The sequence below is a fragment of the Diadema antillarum genome, unplaced genomic scaffold (genome assembly GCF_040938485.1).
Source record: "Diadema antillarum isolate AM-2024a unplaced genomic scaffold, OU_Dant_1.0 seq00000291_RagTag, whole genome shotgun sequence".
In the NCBI taxonomy this organism is placed as follows: domain Eukaryota; kingdom Metazoa; phylum Echinodermata; class Echinoidea; order Diadematoida; family Diadematidae; genus Diadema; species Diadema antillarum.
In genome coordinates this window covers 64,498-85,773 of record NW_027271317.1, presented here as the reverse complement: position 1 = coordinate 85,773, position 21,276 = coordinate 64,498, and the positions used below count along the sequence as shown (strand labels likewise).

The 21,276-nt window shown below is 36.3% G+C and overlaps 1 pseudogene; it reads left to right on the top strand.

Annotated features, from left to right (window-relative positions):
* Nucleotides 1-21,276, top strand: part of LOC139730097 (guanylate cyclase soluble subunit beta-2-like) — a 41,679-nt pseudogene that overhangs the window by 16,014 nt on the left and 4,389 nt on the right.

Below are 21,276 nucleotides of genomic sequence, written 5' to 3'. Positions count from 1 at the left end.
GCATTATCTAGGCATGCAATTGAGGGCGCTATGCATCACGGGGAGGTTCCATTTTTTTTTTCTTTACAGAATATTTTGTCTTTTTTACCCTTTGAATCCTGGAAAGCAGATTGTAATTAGTTGGCACTCTGGCGATCTTTCAATCATAGTTGTTCCAAATAATCTTGCTATTGTTTGTATTAAAGTACAGATCGTGGAATAAAATCGGCTCTTTCCTCTTTCATGCTTCAGCATCAAATAAGTGTTTGTTTCACTTGCAGAGTCCTATCAAAAACCTCTATATCCCCAAAGATATAACTGATTCCTGGATTAGCAACACCCTTTTTGTTAAGTTTCTTTTTTTTTCTATATAAATAGACATATTTCCTTTCTCTTTCAGGTTTTATGCATTTATTTTGCCATTCCATTTTCAAAAGTAGGATACTCAATACGATATAGAGTTGCCAATTTGCTGAAGAAAAACATACTTTCTGTTGCAAACTTTCAAGAACTTGTCCGATTAATAGGCAGTTAGCAATGATCCATGAACCAACATCCTATATATAGCATATTGTAATGCACGCTAAAAATATCTTTTTTTTTTTTGCCTTCTTTGTGCGTATTGGACTAAACTGATGAATGCCCTTAAATAATGAGATTAGACAATACAGTTGAAACAGGAACAAGATGTATCAATGAATTCGAACACTTTGAATCTATTTTAAAATAGTGTTCATTGCTTCTTCATAAGTTTTCTCGGACAAGCGCCAGACAATACAATTTTGATGTCAGTTTTAGATGAAAGATATGAATATATAATCACACAATTATTTCCAAGGCCAGCATTAAAGTTATGGCTATTTTGATGGATAATTTATCTTAATCTGTAATGGTTGCCATTTTGATACTAAACAGTCGAAGAAGAACGCTTAAAGAAACCACATTGTGAATGTTTGTAATAGAACGATTGTAAGGGAACTGAATGTATTATGAAAATAATAAGGACTAAGAAATTCTTTGTTACTAACGTTTCAATCGGCATTAGACAATTGCTATATTCCTTGCAACAAAAAGATTTCAATGATGTTCTCAGAAATCTTAACTGAGCTTGCGCAAAAGAGACCTTTTTCAATTCGCCGTTTCAGATCGAAATGGTAATCAACTGCACAACTCTTTTTTTTTTTTCGAGGTAAAAACGAGGAAAAAAAACACCTAAGGAATACCAAGAAGAAGACATGAAAAAGGGCAAGTGGCCCCCAATCTCCGTCAGCATGAGCGCAGCTATATGCTTTCAATCAACTTTCCTTCGATAAGGTCTGACGCAGCGTACAGTAAGGCATGACTGGCAACGTAGGATCGATCGAACATTCCATACTCGATTAAATCCGCGATCGGCGCTTGTCGGGGAAAGACTGAGGGCAGCTCGGGTGAACTACGCAACGGAAAACATTCAACTGCAGTTCTACTCCGAGAATCAATGCAAACACCGTCTAACGTTGACATTTTTATTTGCTGCTAACCATTTGTCAGACGATTTCGGCTTCTTGTTTCGTTTTCCATTATGGTGAGTGGAAACGTTTTCGTTTTATCAATTATATCCCTTTCTCATATTTAGCTGCCACCACAATTCATTGTTTTCATACTTACTCATTTTTGTTGTTGTAATACTGACATGTGACACTTACTGGGATGTTGATTTTATGTTTGTTTACTGAATATGATTAGTTAAAAAAGTATAACACCTACATAGTTTGATGCATGGTGTGAATTTTCATTTGTAATGATTCAAGTGAGCATACAGATGTATTGTTGCTATTAAAGGAGTTTATGTACGAAAAATTTTCGCCCCGGAAAGTGGACAATCTCGAAAAAAAAAAAAGAGAAACCGGGAGCAAACTTTAGAAGCGAATTTCTACGTAATTGGTTGTCGCATATAATTTCCATGTTTGCCACATTCGATCTGAAATATCACTGGATGTAAAGGCGTGTCTTGCAGTGAATTATACATCAAATCAAAGCTTAGAGAGTAAATTAACTAATATTTTGTTATATGAATATTCGAAGAATTCGACTTGTTTTGACGTGACGAGTCACATATTTGAATAAAAGCTATTCGGGTGACTAGCGGCATTTCGGAAGACATTTTAATTTAGAGTATTTTGTTGGGATACCTCGTGTTATACACCCATTGGACTCGAGGGAGGGATGTTTACAGCAAGCGAGTGCGTTTTTGTAGCATGTGTAAGCATTGCTTAGAAAAAAAGCCTGTCGCTCTCTCTCTCTTTTCCGGATGCGCTCCGAGACTTTCATGCAGTGATGTTTAATGGTGAGACCACCGGACCGCATGTTGTGGCGCCGCATTATTCCGCTATGGGCCTCGTGCATAGTGATTATATCCTGAACAGGTCGAGAATGGAGTACTGGCTAGTACGCATTAGGTAATAGACAACCGCTATAGTCAATTTACGCGTTCTCTATGAGATCAGCTTGTATAAACACTCCAAAAAGTGTTAAACATTATTAAACATTCCTGCATTCCAGCGTAACATCTCTGAGAACAAGGGTTGTGCTTGGGGAAGCAGATATCCTTGTGCAGCATTTTTTCCCTCTTATTTCAGTCACACTTTGTCTTCGACTGACCATTTTTTTTTTGTAGTTGAGTGAGCTTAGATCCAAGCAAGCAAGCAAACAAACAAACAAACAAACGGACTGTGGCAGAGTGGATAAGACTCTTTACTTTAAATCGGAGATCCAATGCTCGAATCCTTGGACAGTGGCAACACTGATGAAGTAACCAAGATAAGGAAAACCATGACACTCTATTATCGTAGAGGGATGATTCCGTTCCAGTCGACCGTGTTTTGTACAAGTGTTTGTTTGTTTGTTTGTTTGTTTAATTTCCGTCTGAGAAGATGGCTGGATAGCCCATATTCAGTTGTGATATCTGGTCATCCATGGGTTCCAGCTGGATGTGAGGTGGAACCACTTCACCGGGTTAAACACCCTGCTCTTTGCGATGAATGAATGAAGCGGGATCTTTTACGTGCACGAGATGTGACTTTTTTCACAGAGTGCTTTGTCTGTTACCGGAGGGGACGGTATGATTACACACAGCACAATAAAATGTGAGATCATTCGCATATATCATATTTGAAATAAACTGTATGAAAGCAGGCATGAACGTCCTCTTTGTTGACACCGCTGGTCGATTTAAGAGAATCCAGGACCTGTCTTGGTTCATTAAGCCCGACGTCGGTGATACCATTTTCGTCAGAAAAACTTAATATCCAGTTGACTTGACAACTCAGAACTCCAAGGTAAAATGGTTTACAAGTGACTCGTGTGTGATCCACGCTCTTAAAAGCCTTGGAAAAAAATATCGTCTAATTTAGTATGGTAGACGGTGTGCCAGATTTTGTCTTCGTAACTGTTGCTGATATTATAGAGGTTGCATTGTTTAAATTATAATTGGTATAATGTCCCTACTGAATACCATTTCTCGATGAATTTGAGTGTAGTATGGAAATAGTGATAAAGAACCCTGGGTATGCATGAGGGAGACATGTTGGAGAGCTGTGGTACAGCGGATGCTACTCTGTAGACTCGTAAAATGGACATTGAGGGTTCGACCCTTCCCTGTTGCAGATATCGTTTGGCTTGATGGTTCATTGGTGGTGTATTGGTTGTGGGGTCATCTCACGAGACCGACACCAAAGAGTCATGCGGCTCACGAGTCCGACATTGAAAAAAGAGGTCCACGAATCATACAGCCCATGAGTTTGACATCAGGCAAGTAACGCTTTTGAGTCCGACATACTTTATAGGGATTGTATAGTTTTGGTTGACACCTAATTTGAGGTTTCTAATAATTTTGGTGAGATAATGAGAAACCTCTTATGAAATATGAACGAGCATAAATTCTATGAGGAATTCAACGTTTATTTGATGAAAATTTGTTTTGAAATAGCTAAGATATCCAAAAAAGAGCGATTCTCATAAAGTGTGGGACCCACACTTTATTATGATCGCATTCCAAACCCGATTTTCATCAAATAAACTTTGAATTCCTCTTAAAATGGTATGCTCTACACTATCATCATAAGTGTTTTCTTGCTCGCAAAAAGTTGAAAGCCCAATTCTCATCTCCACCAATACTGTACTATCCCTTTAAGCAAAAACGGTCCATGCACTAGTTCGAGGTTGGGTAAAAACAACGCACGAGTTCGACGTTACGTCACGGGGCTCAATGTGTCGTGTATTGTGTAATGTGTACGTGTGCATGCATTTGTAAATATCGTAACAACGTTTCTTGTTAAATTGTGTTCTTTATGGGTATAGCTTTGTTATCACTTGGGCAACCTTGGACATTTTTTTTTTAATTTTACATAATTGACTTTAGCAACAATTAGCATATGAGATAATTGGCATTTATGTGATACGCAATAAATGGACTCAATTGCCATTGTTTATCTAGCCTGTCAGGTATCTATTAGCATTTGTCATTTTTCCTATTTACAGAGGCATATGATATGTGCACAATACAGTACTACGATAACTGCGTATAAGGTGAGATCGGTAACTTTTGTCCCACCTTTTATCAATTTGAATTAATGATACATGTATCGAGATGTTTTATTGCAGGAATTGGCAAATGGCCTTTCATCGACTTAACTGAACACTCATTATTCAGTGTTTTAGCAGTACCCATAATAGGAAAAAAAAGATGTGAGGATACCAACTTGGGTTGGACTCGAACCAACAACTTTATGATTGCATGATAAGCACCATTCCTTGTACTTAAAAGGAAGGTACAGTATTAGTGGAGACAAAACCACATATGAAATAGTACAGAGCATACTATTCTAATAGGAGTTCAAAGTTCATTTGATGAAAATCGGTTTATGAATGGCTGAGATATTGACTGATTGATTGACTTTATTTCATAACGGATAAAAGCCTGCTTTCAGCTGTTAGCTGGTTTTCAGCAAGGCCGTGAACACATTATACAAAGCGTGTGTTTACAAACAGATTTACAATGATTATTGTATATATAGTGAATATATTGAGAAACGTGTAACATGAAAAGTAGACACATTGAAAAAAAGAAGAAATTCGAATAAAAACTCAAGAGAAGAATCATACAGAAATACACAAAGGTTTGAAAAATGGGCAATCATTATATCACAATGCAAACAAATTTAGAAGTTTCAAAATGTTGGACATCCCTGTCTGTGAGCAAATGTTTGAATGAACAAAATAGCACTTGGATATTAATTGAATACAAATTTGTTAAAATCATACAGCTCTTTTCTTTATTTCTGTTATATAAAATAATTTGAAATCATTAATTGTCCTTAGACATCCAAAAACAAAGTAAAATAAAGTGATTGTAATAAAAGGTAGGTCATACCTTTTTTTTTGGGGGGGGGGGATTGCTCTGTTTTTCAATTTAATTCAATTCAATTCGTTTATTTCTATTTCAAATCACAAAAGACAACATTAAACAACCAGTGTACAAGATAAAATTTACAAACAATCACATATAAAAAAACAAAACAACAACAACAACAACATCAAGATTACATTCTTAGATTGTTACAGATTACAATAGGCAAAAGGTAAAATGGAAAATGGTGTACACATAAAAAGCCAATAAGGCCGGTAGGCCGTAGTCAAAGTTATTGGATATTCAAAACCAATGTTCATCAGATAAACGTTGATTTTTTTTTTTTTTGGAATTACATGCTCTTTCACATTTCATAATAGATTTCTCATTATCTCACCAAAAAGTGTTAGAAACCTGAAGTTCAGTCTCAACCAAAACTATACCATCCCTTCAATTTTTCCATATCACGAATATGGTACAGATTGGTACTGTCTACTAGAGTATTGTATGCAAATTGGCTCATTATGCTAATTATGACATCCAAGACAACTGCATTATATGAAAATGGAAACTGAATATGATCCAATGATCCAATAAAATTGATTCTTCGTCATACGGACCCTTGAAAAATCGTATCATTCATGGTAGTAGTCTTCTTGGATCAAAATCAGCAACAAATTACATAATTTATTGTACTTCATCATGCTGATTAGATGGTTACGCTTATTAGGATAATAAAAGACATTGCCCAAGGTTGCCAAGGTGACAAGGTGATGGGGGGGGGGGCACCCTTGTCTACATAACAACGATTCGAGGTCTGAAAAGCTTCTTCCAGGCCATGCTGTTATCCTTTGAAACAGAATCTTTGGGAAAATAAACCTTCATTTGTCACACGTACGAACCCGACCTAGGGCAAGTCCTCCATACTATCCTTCGAAAATTTCGAACGTGTTTGTAGATGCCTTCAATAATCTTGCATTAAACTCCTTGGTCGGAGGGCAAGGAATGTATTGTTATGTAAAGGATTGTTTAGTTAATCAATTAATCTACTTCTGCTGAATGCCTTTTATACCACCCTATTCAAAAAAAGAAAAGCAAACGAGAGGTATTGATAGAATATTAATCATGCTAATAGATACTATCACTTAAGGTAGTGGCACAATCTTCCCCACACTCGTAGCCAATGGGTAGCGATATCGTCGTCATGGATGTATAAATGCACCATAGAGAGCCACCCCCTCCTTTGGGAAGAATATCGGGGTGGAACTCTTGGCGGTCATAATTATGTTTTGTTTTTCTTGCATTGTTCGTTGTTGTTGTTGTTGTTGTTGTTGTTGTTGTTGTTGTTTTTTTTTTTTTTTTTTGGGGGGGGGGGGGGCAAAAAATCCAAACCCCCATTCCCATTCCTCGGCCAGTGTCGGCTTATGTCTTCCTAATCAGCAAATGATACGAAATAATGAATACTTCTCCCGCGAGTTATGTTGCATTAATAGCATCAAAATTGCAAGAAGCTTGCTTGCTTGCTGGTTCTTCTATTTTCCGTACTTCAATGCAACGTAGCACAGATTATGAGGTTTCATGAATAAACCATTTTCGTATGCGTAGTTATGCGAAATCAACAGAATTTAACCTTTTACTAACTGTCAACAGGAAGGTGATGATGCGACTTTTATGACTTGTTATGTGACTTTCATGTGGCTTATATTGCGTTTTTTTATCTATTCTCACTTGGATGTGGTGATTCAGAAGAAAGAAAATGTGCCTAACTGAAAACCACCGTTTCTTTCCGTGATGGCGTTCTGATTCACATTTTTGAGTAAAATCATTTTCTATTTCCGACCTTGCTGCGCAGAAATCGCGACTTTGTCTATGAACGTTACTTTTCTTAAACATACTTTAGTCTAAAGTTTTTGTCTACTTCATTCCAAAGCTTCCCGTAAAGCTCAGCAAACAAACACGATTGTGATAAATACTTTTCAGATTATCTTGCTGTGATTGAAAGATGATGATAATAAGACATGTAAGGATATGCGATTGTCATATAATTATCATAAGCACGAACATCCTATACAGGGATGCACGGACAGATAAAATGTTTGAGTTTCATTGTATTATGGGCATCGACAATTGCGTATTGTTATTTCATTTCATTCCTTCAGTTTTCACGAGAACGTGCAGTTACAACAAGGTCCCACAATGAAAGTGATACTCTTCTGAGGTTGTTAATATGGTTAAAGCTTGCTTACGAAACCTTATTTTCTGTTACCAAAGAAATGAAATGTATATGCTCTAAAAAAACAACAACAACAACAACAAATAAACCAAAATTTGAATGGAAACTGAATTGAATTGAATTGTACACTTTGCATGCTCTTAGTTTGATTGATTTAACATTTGACATTTGACAAACCTTGTTCGATTAAAGTCATACAAGCCTATATAGCTGATCATCCAGTGAATTGAACCATAAACTTATTTTTATTATGACATTTCGTTTTATGTTTGGGGATACAGATTAACAGTCTGAACTGTTTTAATCGCAGAGACTTTCCACGAAAAGATACGAATACGACGAAAAATAGTTATCATAATTTTATACCATTTTAAGACCCATATGGCCCAGTAAAGAAGATGGGTTCATGGTAGCATTTCAAACCCCGTGGTTAGAACTTTCTGTATAACATTGTTTTTACTGCAAAATCCCCAGTCATTTCACTCTTTAGCATAATCGAAGTATACTTTGAGATTAGCGCATGTTTATATAAATTGCGTGCCCTCATTTTATTCCGCGTTGCTACCCCATTAACCTGGATGTTTTCGAGAAAATATTCTGCCCTTAGGAGAACATGTGACAACATTAATGGAATCTCTGGCTGATATTTGACGAACTCATTTTTTCTTTCCACCGAGATCACTTTGCACATTTCATCATCATGTGCACACCTCAAGTCTTACTTAAAGCCACACTATTGTTGCGTGCGCGAACAGCAGCTCACATCATTCACATTACATCACGCATCATCATTGGCACACGTTCGCATTTACTCATACCTTTATACCACTGTCTACCGTATGCATGTTTTACTATGTATGTGTGCAGAAGGTATCTACTTACTGCTTAAATAATTTCATGTCGCTGTAATAACGATACAGTATTAAACAAGGCCGCCAATCTGTTTCACTTCTCGCAATCTCCTCCTTATTGCTATGCTTGGTCTTCGAAGATCAGTTTCTGCATTTGAACCAGTGCAAAAGAAAAAAAAAATGAGAACAATATACGTTTGAACCATCCCCTATACCGTAATTTCCGTCTCAGTATCTTTGCGCTTCTCTACAATTGTCTCATAATAAAATTTTGTATAATTTTCCCGTGCAGTAGCACCTGACAGGCAATCCATTGTTTGACTTGAATAGGTGTTTCAAGGCTCATATATCGGCGCAATCTTAATTATGGGTCGCTCTTTGCTTTATGATGATTTTTTTTTGTTTGAATTTACTTTCTTCTTATCAGAATTACTGCAGCAAATGAACTAGTTCCTACGCCTTTTATATCGATCACTTTACTTTCTTTTTTATAACTGTACCATTCTCCACGGTAAATTCCAAAAGATGATGAATGAGCTAAAAAAAAAAAAGAAATGAAAAAAAATCAGAAAAATTTGACTGTGGTCAACATGCAAAGGTCGAGCTGTAAGCCCTACATATTGAATTCTAAAGTAAAGGAATGTTTCGGAGTGCTGAAGATTGATGTTTGTTCTGTTTTTACTACTCTATGAATATACACAGATGAATTGTTATAATATCACGTGAGAAATTCTTTCCTATTTCGTATTAATGGTCGAAACTACCTCTGCATTCTTCATTACAAGCATTTAGAAAACAAATAAAGAGTTTGTTCGCAAAAAACCGATAAGTCCATATTTGAAGATTTTGAAGTACGGTCTCCGTCATAAAGTACAAAATAATACTTTTTAAATGATATATTGGTCACTACATGTAAACGTATATTTTTGAAGTTATGGCCAAAGAAACAAACATTTTATATTATTCTCTTTATTTTTCTTGACCTTTAATCGCAAATATCTCCATTTGGCAAATATGGACTTATCGGTTTTTGCAACAACAGAACCGTGATCATGGTAACATGAAAGACGAAAACACTGAAAAGGGATGCCTTGACGAACTTATTCACCTACATTGATTATACAAGGATAAATGGAGAGGAGAGTGAGAAAAGGATAGAGTGATAGCTAGATTATAATGCATGAATATTGTTTGCATCTAACAGTGTCTAATGTTCCCTCGTCTTGGATGTAAATAACACACAATATCGCTTTCAAATCGCTCCGGTGGTTACCAAGGTGGCCGTGCCATTGACTACATACAATGTCAGGATATTGCGAGCATAAGCCTGTCGTTCAGTCATTTTGTCAGTACGAGGGCGTAAAGTTTTCATCTTTCACACAAGAGATCTCGTTTTGTGCAGGGCAGGTTTAAATATCCCTTGATACGTGGCCGAGCTTCCATTTGCATTGCCGTCGTATTAGATTTCAATGTGACACAAGCGAATTTGAGAGCAGGGATAGAGGATTATTGACTTTGTCTAATGTATTTTCTTTTGCCGTTCTCCCTTTAATCACCTTTCCCTGCGAGGTCACTTTCTTTTTCTGTTAGTGAACACGTTATTGTTATTTCTCCTGCTCGGCTAGACACATTATATTTTCTTTTCAAGCAAGTCATAGATATTTGGCGCGCACAAGACATGTTGACATAGTTATACCTGTCAATCACACAATTTTATATTGAGTTAACGTGAAAATAATTCCTGCGTAAGGCCGAATTATCAGCTTATCTTACCCACGAGGTCAAGTACACTTTTGTTATTGACTGAAAAAAATGAAGAAAAAAAATAATCTCAAATACCTTACTCTTTATTAAATGAACAGAAAAAAATAATTCAATAGGTGATTCAACTTTGTACATTATGTAGTATAAATGCACTCATATAATACAATATTTGAATCCAGATGTCGAATAGACATAAATTAAGTCAAAGAATGTTCTAGAACAAAGTGCAATGTCTCTTCAGATCATTGATCTTCAGTTTGGATCGATAAAAAACAAAGATGTGGGGTTCAGAAGAATGATTGAGTTATGAAATAACGCTCACCACAGTTCCCCCATATGCCTGTAACAGTGTTGTACTGTTTGACAGCAAGTTCTCATTGCCTTGTCTGCTGTGAATAAAGGGTCGCCAAATTACAATTGACAACCAAACACAAAGTCCACTGAGGAAAAAGCATGGATATAGCCAGTTTAGTCTTGTGGCAACACAGAGTGAATGAAACGTCTTTATGCGATTAATGTCCTGATCGGGTCAGAGCGCTTTCAACACTAATATCAATATTTCGAGGGGGAAAAAAAGGCTGGAATATGATTACGAGAGATTTTGTCTCAACGGTTGATTTGCTCACCATAAAGGAATTACACTGTTTGCATCATGTGGGACTAACCAAGTTTACGTCCTGTCTGTCAGAACCCCGTAATTCTAGATGCGATTATTTTTATCAGGATTGACCTCATGCTGTACTTTAATCCACGAAACATCATTCTATGCCTTCCTCTTCATCTGCCAACAAAACACCCCTCCCCCAAATGCAATTGCAATAAAACATTTGAATACACATAATTACACACAATCAATGCACTGTTGTAATCAAGGACATTGCTGCGAATTGGAATACAATGTATGTTGTGACTTTTATGACAAACAGCCCGATAAAAGGCAGTGATCGTAGTTTGCAGTGTAATCATACACAATAACAACTGCTGAACTAACAAAACTAACCAAAGCCTAATATAGTCACCGAACTTGAATGGGTTCGCAACTGTACAAAATCATCAATCTGTAATCATCTATACTTATGTAATCTCTCTCTCTCTCTCCTCTCCCTTAACTGGCTGTCTATCTATCCATGTTATCTTAAAGGTCATACATTACATTGATGGTATAGTATTGGTACAGTGAGACTTAACCGTTTAACTTTTTCGAGATGGTTAGAAACCACTTATAATGACATGTTACACAGCATATATACAATTCAAAGAGGAATTCCATGTTTATTTCATGAAAACCGGTCTTGATGGCTCAGATATACAAAAAAAGTAACACAAAGAGATGCTAATAACAGATGGGTCACATCTTTTGTTTGGATCGCTTTGTCTTTGCTATCTCAGCCATTTCAGGTACCAATTTTCATCAATAAACTTTGAACTCTGAATTATATGCTCTTTCATATTTCATAAGAGGTTTCTCATAATCTCAAAAAGCCATCATCAAAAAACATTGGAAACCTCAAGTCCCAATCCAACCGAGAGTGTACCATCCCTTTAAATTTGACTTCTTGAAAAAGAGAGTAAAGATAAACACCATCCAGGGGCAGCTTCGTTGGCATTTTCCGAATTTTCAGCTCTGACTAGAAGATTAATAATTTTAAAAGGAGGAAAAAAAAAAAGAAACCCGAAGATCTTTTCCATACCTATGAAAATTATCAGTTGTTATCATGTGAAATAGCACAGCATGGTCGTCAAAATTTTACGATACCGTCCTGTAATCTGCAATAAATACAAGTGAAATAGAAAAGAAGTATTTTGCCTGTACTTATAGTCATCACTCTATTCAGTCTTTACAATCGAATTTCGTTTAGTGTATATTGTATTATCAATTTTGAACTTTTTCGTTTCAAAAACTAAATTCTATCATTATATATAATGTATTTATGTGTTTCTGTTGAAAATGAAAAAAAAAAATGAAATAAATAAATGACTGAATGAAAGAAAAAAAGTGTTTTAATGATTGGGAATTCAAGACGAAGTATCATACGTATATGTACGGAATCACAATGTTGAAAAATTGAGAGCTTAATCATATTATGATTCAAATGAACCAGTGAAGAGTTATGTATTAAACCGTGAGACAGTGTATCGACAGGCAGTTTAAATGCATTCATAGGATATACCGGAGGTAGGGTATGTGTTGGAATTTAGCCAGTCATTCGTCAGTAGGTTGCCGGACACTTTGATTTCTTCATTTTTTTTTCTTGCTGGAAAGACAAGCGTACATCGAAGAGGCCACTATAGAGGAATACCATTCACTTAAAATCGATCGAAGTCGATCTACATAAAATGTCAAATCACCGAGGCAAAAGTGGCAATTCAATAAAGCATTATTCTATTAAACAACCCACAGTTCATCCTCAATGGAAAAGTCACCATTCACATATCATTTCAATCTATTCTTGCCCCCATACTCGGTTTTGTTGGATTAAAAAGGAGAGGAAGGAGATGGTTTATGGGTGGGAAAAGAGATAGACCAGATGGACAAAAGGGAAGAACGTCCTCGACCAAAGCCTGACTATTTCATTTAATCTTGTTTTATCAAGCAGAGTGGCTCTTTTTGTTTACACGTTGTCTGTCAGTGGCCTTTGTGTACATAATATAACAAACGCAGAGTGTCTTCCGTTACAAAATTAAAGCACGGGAATGCATAAAAAACTTTGAACATAAGATATATTGTGCAATAATAAATAACACTGAAAAGTTTTTTTTTTTCTTGGGATGATACAATGTGTCAATCAAGGATCATGCAATGTCATGTAAATGCAGGAAAGATTGAAAACACATACCATACGCATGAAATGCAGGACCTACTAGTAAAGAAGTTTAAAACAATACTAAAGTTGAGTTTAAGTGGTAGAGGTCAGTAGTAAAAGAAAAAAAAATGGAAAGGTCATGTTGATGAGTTTAAAGATATGAACAAATTAAATGAAATTGAAATGAGCTGAATTGGATATCGCATTTATACATCCATCCGTTAATAAATGATTTATTATGTCTGATTTTCTTCTTGTTTGCAGTATGGAATCATCAACATATGCGCAAAGGACTTGATTCTGGAGAAATACGGTGACGAAGCTTGGGAGACAATACGGTAAATAATTACAAACTTGTCGAGAGAGGGAATGAAGTGGTATACGAGTGCCCCCCCCCCCCAAAAAAAAAAAATATATATATATATACAAATTTAAAGATGACGGAATTTCCTAATATGAAAGCACCCAATCGGTAAAACACGTTGATCATAGCTGCACGCTTTTGTTTGTCTTTTGTGATTTGGAAATACCAGGACTAATTCCACTTTAAAAAAAAATGCAAAACAGGACTTTCCCTTCTTCACACGGAATGATCTGAATTTAATAGCAGAGCGCCATAAAGCTTCCGTAAATTGTCAAAGAAACGTTCGATCAAAAATGAATATGCCCCCTGATGCGTACTATTAGGCCTACACTCACGATATTACAAAGCGGTTTCTGTAATCTACTCTTTCTCTCCTATTTATTAGTCACGCCAGGCGGGTTTGCATTATCATGCTCTAGGGTATACCAATTAATTGAATTAATGTTATGCTGGTCTGAACAACAAATATGATAGAAACTGAAGCTTTTCGATACTGACATGCCATTAGTATATTATTGTGATTGATTAAACGTGCGACCATCCTTGTTATTTAAAGTGTGTGCGTGTTTTAAACTCGATTTTTACTGACGTATAAATTTAATTTTGTCGGTAACTGTAAATTGTGCGTCACCAGTGCCTTCGCATCTTCTCTTCTGCCTTTTCATCATGTTTTTTTTTTTCTCCCTATTATTTTTATCATCATAATCATCATCATCATTGTCAGAAGTAAAGTAAAAGCTGGTTACGTTGGACCCAAATGGACACGGAAAATCCTTCGATTTAATAAAATTACGACTTTACCCGATTAGCAACTTCAGGTCGACCTAGACGAGGTTGACTGTAGTTATACTAGCCAGCAGTATTGTTGTCTTTATAATTATGACTGTAAATCAAACTATAAGTATAATCATTATCATCACCATTATTCCAATAACCAGCATTTCAAACTTTATGATCTGCATTTCTTACAGACCGTTAACAATATAATCATAATTTAGAAATGAATACTTTGTATTTGTACTCCATTTCTGTTGCAAAGAAATAAAAACACTATTAGATTTAAATGAAAATGCCACTCCTCTCCCTTCCTCTTTCGTCTTTAGACAGAAGGCAGAAGTCGATGACAAGTTTGTGAACTATGACCTCTATCCCGACGCCCTCACTTATAAAATCGTAAAGGCGGCTGCTGAACTGCTTGGTAAGAATGAGACGATTAGTACCACTAAACGGTCATTCCTTTGTAATTACACATTTTACATTTTCTGACTATTCACATCGTTTATAATCTTTATATTACTAGGAATAAATGGAATAATTGTTTGATCTACTAGGACATGAGAAAATAAACATTCCATTCATGATATACATTGATACAATAGCACTTCTTTTATTCCTATCTCAGAGAGATCGAGTCAGGAGCTTTATAAGTTGAGAGAATTCGGTAATAATTTCATATGTCTGTCAGGTCCATGATATCTAAATACTTTATGTGCTAGTGATATCCTAGGAACATGTAAGAAGATATTGTTGCATGTATGCATGTTGGTCATGGATGCAAGTTGTTATTGTATGAAAAGAAATGAGAGAATACCGAGGAAAGCATTACTATAATGATGTATTAACAAAGTATAAGCTATTTTTAGAGAAATCTATATCGTGTATCTTGAACATTTTCCAAGCGATTTACTAGAGGAACTATTATTATTATCATTATTATTATTATTTTTTTTTTTAGGGGGGGGGGGGGGCAATAAATGTGTATGATCTACTTTGGCCTTCAATAGGAAAGTTGTCCCCAAATAGTACTAATATAGTTGATAAACAGTAAGATTAAAGATTTGTATATCTTTTGAATATATTGCTCTGGCAAAAAAAGAAAAAGAAAAAAAGTTGTTCTTCAAATCGTATTCAAATTCACTAAGATAGTAAGAGGACACATAGCTATACGACACGTGTTGACACCATGACAAATGTCTGCCTATGGTAATACCAACAGAATTAATTTTGAATGCTATTCTTTTTTTCTCTGAAAGGAGATTGTTGATGGTAATAATTTAAAAGTTATATTATTCAGTATAAATGAAATATACAAGCATATATCATATAATGAATTTACAAGTAATTTACGAGTAATTTGGGAATGCCTTTCATAAGGTTAACTTATGTTTTAATTTTTCAACTTTAAACTTTTGATATTGTTCCGATGGCAAAATGTTGGCGGTATCGCCGAATGAAATGAAAGACAAAACGGGAGAAGATTTGATCATATCACTAGGGTATTGCTTTAATCAAAAAGGTAAATGAGTAAAGAGATGCGCCAGTTTGATATGCGTTATCACGTTTCAGCAGGGGTCATGCCATCAAAACCATGTGCAGTGTTATGTTTTGTGTAAACCTTTTAAACAAGAACTTTTTCGTAGTACAGAATATCTTTTTGAAATTATCAAATTGATGCATGGACAGCGTGCGGCATTCTTGTTCTTCTTTTTACAGGATTAGGAGTAAAAGTAGAATTGGTGATCATTTATCTAATGATCTATTACTATATAATATAAATAAAGTTACATGTATGTACACTCCATGATGGTATCTTACTATAAGCATGCTCTAACACTGATCCATGAAAGGGGCCCCTGGCAACTCAAAGGGCCCATTTACAAGCATATTTTTTTTTTTTGGGGGGGGGGGGGGTAGGGGTATCAATTTCCATTTTCATCATGACTGCTATTTTTTTTTTCATTTGATTGAATTGAATTGAAGTGAATTGACGTGAATTGAATCCACATTTTTTATACATTCTTTAGGGAGCACATCAGATGAGGTATGGGAACTCTTTGGCGTTTACTGGGTCTTGTGGTGCATGCGTCGAGGCTACGACGCCCTCTTTCGGACACTCGGGCGAACCCTCTTCGACTTTCTCGCCAACCTGGACTTCCTCCATAGCGTCTACATGAAGACCATGTACCCCAACATGACGGTGCCGTCGTTCCGAGTGGAGGAGAGAGGGGACGAGATCATGATCTTGCATTACTATTCGAACAGACCCCAGCTGGGTGGGATCGTATTGGGTGAGTGTGCGCGCGTAAGACAAACCCGGATGTTGTCAGGGCTCTGACCATATACGAATTTACCAGACTGAAATGGTATGACGTATTAGAATGGTATTTGTTATTGCTATTGATTTCCTAGAAGAAGTAAAACACGTGACGGTATGTTTACAGTTTGATGGGATATTGGTGAGGCGATGACATCATCACCGTTGCCAATTTGAATACGTATAATTGCGAATCATACAAGACATTCGTGAAAAATGATAAACTTTAAAGATCCTTTCCTTTCGTATTCTTGGAATGATTGTCTTCAAACTTCTACAATTCATATCATGTGATTTTACTCTATTTATTGAAAACAATTTGAAAACAATGAAGGGCGTAAAAAGATGGTAAAAGTGCAACTTTAATACCCACATCGCCAGGTATCGTGAAAGGGGTGGCCCGGATAATTTTCAACACGGAGATAAGGATGCACATTAAGGACCATAACGAGCTTACTCTCCTTGGGGTTAAGAAGGACCACTACCGCTTCCTCATCATGTTCATCAACTACGACCTACCACCCCTCGGGTCAAGCGGCTACATCTCAGACGAGGTAGAAACTCTAGGATTGCGTGTTGTAAAATGGATGCATTTAAAAGGAGGTATCTGATTGTTAAAAAATCATTACGTTCTTTCAATTTCGTCACGAAAATGGCACGAGTTTGTCATTGTGCAGCAATTATTCATGATTTCACAAAATAGTGTTGGATCATGAATGGAAATTGTACAAAGAATATGCTTACTGATAATCAAATCCAAAGATTTATACAACAAATATGACACACTCTTAGACATGAAAAAACACACCAATAAACAAAAAACAAAAACAAAACAAAAACGCATGCTTGTAATACGTAAAGAATTTTCGCCTGCGGTACTGTATCATCACCATGATCACGGGCTGTGCTCATTATGAAAACATAAAATCATTCTAGATTTATGAATGTTATTATTGCTCTGTTACTATTTCGTGAACTTGCGCATTAATCTATATGTATGGATACAACAGTAGTCCATGAACATTTGGCAAAGAGGCTCTCATCACATTACATTTCAGTCTGAATATGTAGGAATACATAGATAACAATATAGCAAAGGTACTCCTCAATGGTAGGCTGGTGATAAGCACCTTTGAAAGGTTTAACATTGATATAAGATTTTTGGATTAATTTTCTCTAAATGCTCTATAAAGGAATGGAATGTCGTAATCAACGGAACTGTGTCAAGCCGAACCCGGCACACCTCCATACATTCATTGAGCGGGGACCTATTGCCACATGGATGTCCCAGCAGTGCGCCAAATGGAGCAGCGCCCTCACCGCAGAAACAGCTAGCGAGAGGAAGGGAGTGCCTCCGAGTTCCGGCAGACGGGAAAGGGCATTTCACAACTCTTTCTGTTCCTTGCCTTCGGGACCTTGTGGTACAAAGCAACGGCCAAGAACTCCAACGACCCACAAGCAGAGCTGGCAAGCGAGGACATTTTCGACCGGTCGTTCCTGACAAGTAAGCTACGACGTGCTCCGCGGATACTATATTGAATGAAGACTTTTTAAAACCTTATTCAGAAAAAATAAGGAAAATTACATAAATAATAGTATTAGTTAATACCAAGAGACATGCGTCCTCAAGTATAACGGACTTAGATTCTTTGGAAACGCCGCTGAAAGTTGTGGATTGCTTTGTATTGCTGCTGTACTTGTAGTTTAGAATATCAATACAATATCAAGACAATACCTGAAAAAAAAAAAACCCGCCAATCAAAGTCATCGAGAAATATGGTTTACATTATTTTAGATCATAAATAGATTATTGTTGTCACTATAAGCACTATAAGTTCATGCTACAGTGTTCGCCTACTTTCAGTTTAATGTTATGTCATTGTTAATAACAAACCCTTATCAAAATTGAGACAGGATTCTGTCTGAGGTTGTTCCACTGAAATACGAAGATGCAGTTTCCTTTCTAAGCCAGATTTGTTTGACAAAATGGGCGCTTCTATTTGAAGTTTCAATAGTTTAAACTCTTGTCCGTAGAAATAAAAACAAGAATAAAGATCCTCCTTCAGAGAGAAATAAGTGCAGTTTCAGCATTAGGTGAATATTCTAAGTAATTCCATCGCTTGAGGTTTTTAGAATTTTCCCCTTCCGAGGGATTATCATAGCAGTTGTGGTAATTTCATGACATAGCTTGTTACTGGACAGAATTTTGTGTACAGAAGTGGTTGCATTTTTAAACAATTTTCTAAATGATATAATTGACGTACTATTCAATCGTAGTTTGAATCATTGTTATTACCAACTGTTCATATGAACAGTAAGTATTTGAAGAAAAGCCGGTAAGAAACGTGTTTAAAGAAAACAAATGTATTTCTATATGTGTTCTACAAGCCTTCTACCAATATGCTCAAGTCTCATGAAAGAAAATACATACGCTCGACATCTGAAACGAATCCATAAAGTATCAAACAATGTAACGTCACTCTTATTTTCTCTAGAATTCTGTTGGATGGACTAACATTTTGTCAAGCTTTTCCCTACCATGTTGTCTTCGACCGCCAGATGCAGATTTTGCACGCAGGTATAAAAGTAAGTTCAATCACTATTGAGAATAATTCACCTCTCATATCAGTAACTATAAATTAACAATAAAGATACAAATAATCTAATGGAAAAGAAGACTGGACGATTACTGCAATGACCAACCATGTCGTAATTTAAGTTGATACTGTACACACAATGGCTTACAACAAAGAAAGCATTACGAGTTTACTCACTTGCATGTGCTTTTCCCCTTCCAATAGGGGATTTATCATCCCATACACCTACGAAATTCAACATAGATGTACACACTTTAAGACGATCTATGAATTATTTAAAGCCTGTGATTCTAGTCAAAACCTTTTGATATGTACTACATCAGGAGCTCCTGCGGTGCAATGAATATGTTTTTTTTTTCTGCGCTTCAGAATGTGTATCTGATTATGAGTATATCATACACTGCTGTTACTTACTCTCTTACGCAAAAATATTATACTGTCATTTCCCAACTGCAGCTGCAAACATTTTGTCCACGTGTGAACGAAGAGGGCGCCAAACTCAATGACATCATGGAGCTCCACCATCCTGAGATCGAGATGACGTCAGAGAACATTTGTCTCTTCATAAACATGATCTTCCTCCTTTCCCTTCGCCAGGGCATGCTGGGTAGAAAGAATGGATCGTCGAAACATCTGACACTACGAGGTATTCTTTGATTAAAGGAACACAGTCGACCTTTAATGCAGTTAACATAATTCGAATAAAGAGGCCGGAGAACATCAGTTAACTTTGATACGTGAATTTCAAGTCATATAATATTTATGATTGACTCATGTTTATATCCATCCTGGGTAAAATTTATCCGCGATTTTTTCTTCGTCGTCATCAATCTGGTCTCATTCGCGCACGTGATTGTGAAGAATGTGGCTATTTCGTCAAAAAAAAACAAAAAAAAAACCACCAAACCCCCCCAAAAAAAACAAAAAAACAAAAACAAAACACACGTACACACACACACACACACACACACAACCCCCCACAAAACATTATCTCTAGAAATTCGTAATTTTCTCCATATTCTTCTTCTGGACATGATAAAACTTTTGCTGTTTTGTGTGACTCAACAGAAATTACTTCGGCATGGCGAAGATGTAGTTAATGAAGTGATACTTCCTAAGTTTAAGTACTGCGGAGAGCGAGAAAAGAAGTGGCAGGTATCACATACATGATTGTTAAAAGGCATGCCTTTTACATGCCGAAGTTGAAATACGAAAAAAAAGAGTTGAATCAGAATGTCATTTTTTCCGGTCCGAAAAAGGCGGTCAGTAGATCTCACTTTTTAACTAACAAAATAACGCCTTCCCATCGTTGTAATAAAGGATGCAAAAACATTTCTTTCAGAAAAATGATCAGGCTGATGATACACTGTAATAACAAAAAAATAAACAAGCAAAGAAAGAAAGAAAGAAAGAAACAAACAAACAAACAAAGCATATCTCTTGGTATTGCTTTCCGTGTAATTCAGTCTTTTTCAGTGTTTATTTCTTTCATTTTAAGGACAAATGATTCGAATGGAGGCCAACGGACTATTCGCCTTCCTATGCTCGCCCGTTCTGACGTCACTGGCTGAGTTACAGAGTCGACACATGCACTTCTCTGACATAGCACCGCATGACGTCACACGCGATCTGATCCTCTTTAACCAGCAAAGAATAGCTGAGGTACTAACAAGCTAGGAGGAAAGTTTACCAAAGATTTAACGAGCTCTTCAGTTGCTTCGATAATATTAAATAAATCGATTGCATAAAGAGCAGAAATATTCGTGAACAATTTGAGTGAGCCATTCCTTTTACCATCCGTACATCACTTCGTTCCATGAGCGTCGATAGGGAGGGAGTGGGGGCAAGTATATCGTCTTGTTCCGCCTCCCGCATTATTATTGGGGATGTGGCCCAAAAATGATGATGTGGTTAGATTGCATTAAAAATAAAACATGAATAGAAAATTGCAAGCAAACTTTGCATTTATAGCAAATACTTCATGATTTTCCAAAAAATTCCACCCATACAGTGTACCAGATCAGTGCATTTAAATTCTAAAAATGCAAAAGCTCCCTCCTGTGGGAGGGGGATACCACAACACTTGATATCATTATGGCTTGTAAAAATAACTTCTAGACAGAGTACGTTTGTGTGTTTTTTTTTTTCATTTTCCTAGATTATGCCGATGGTTATAGATTCATACGTTGCTATTGAATGGTGCT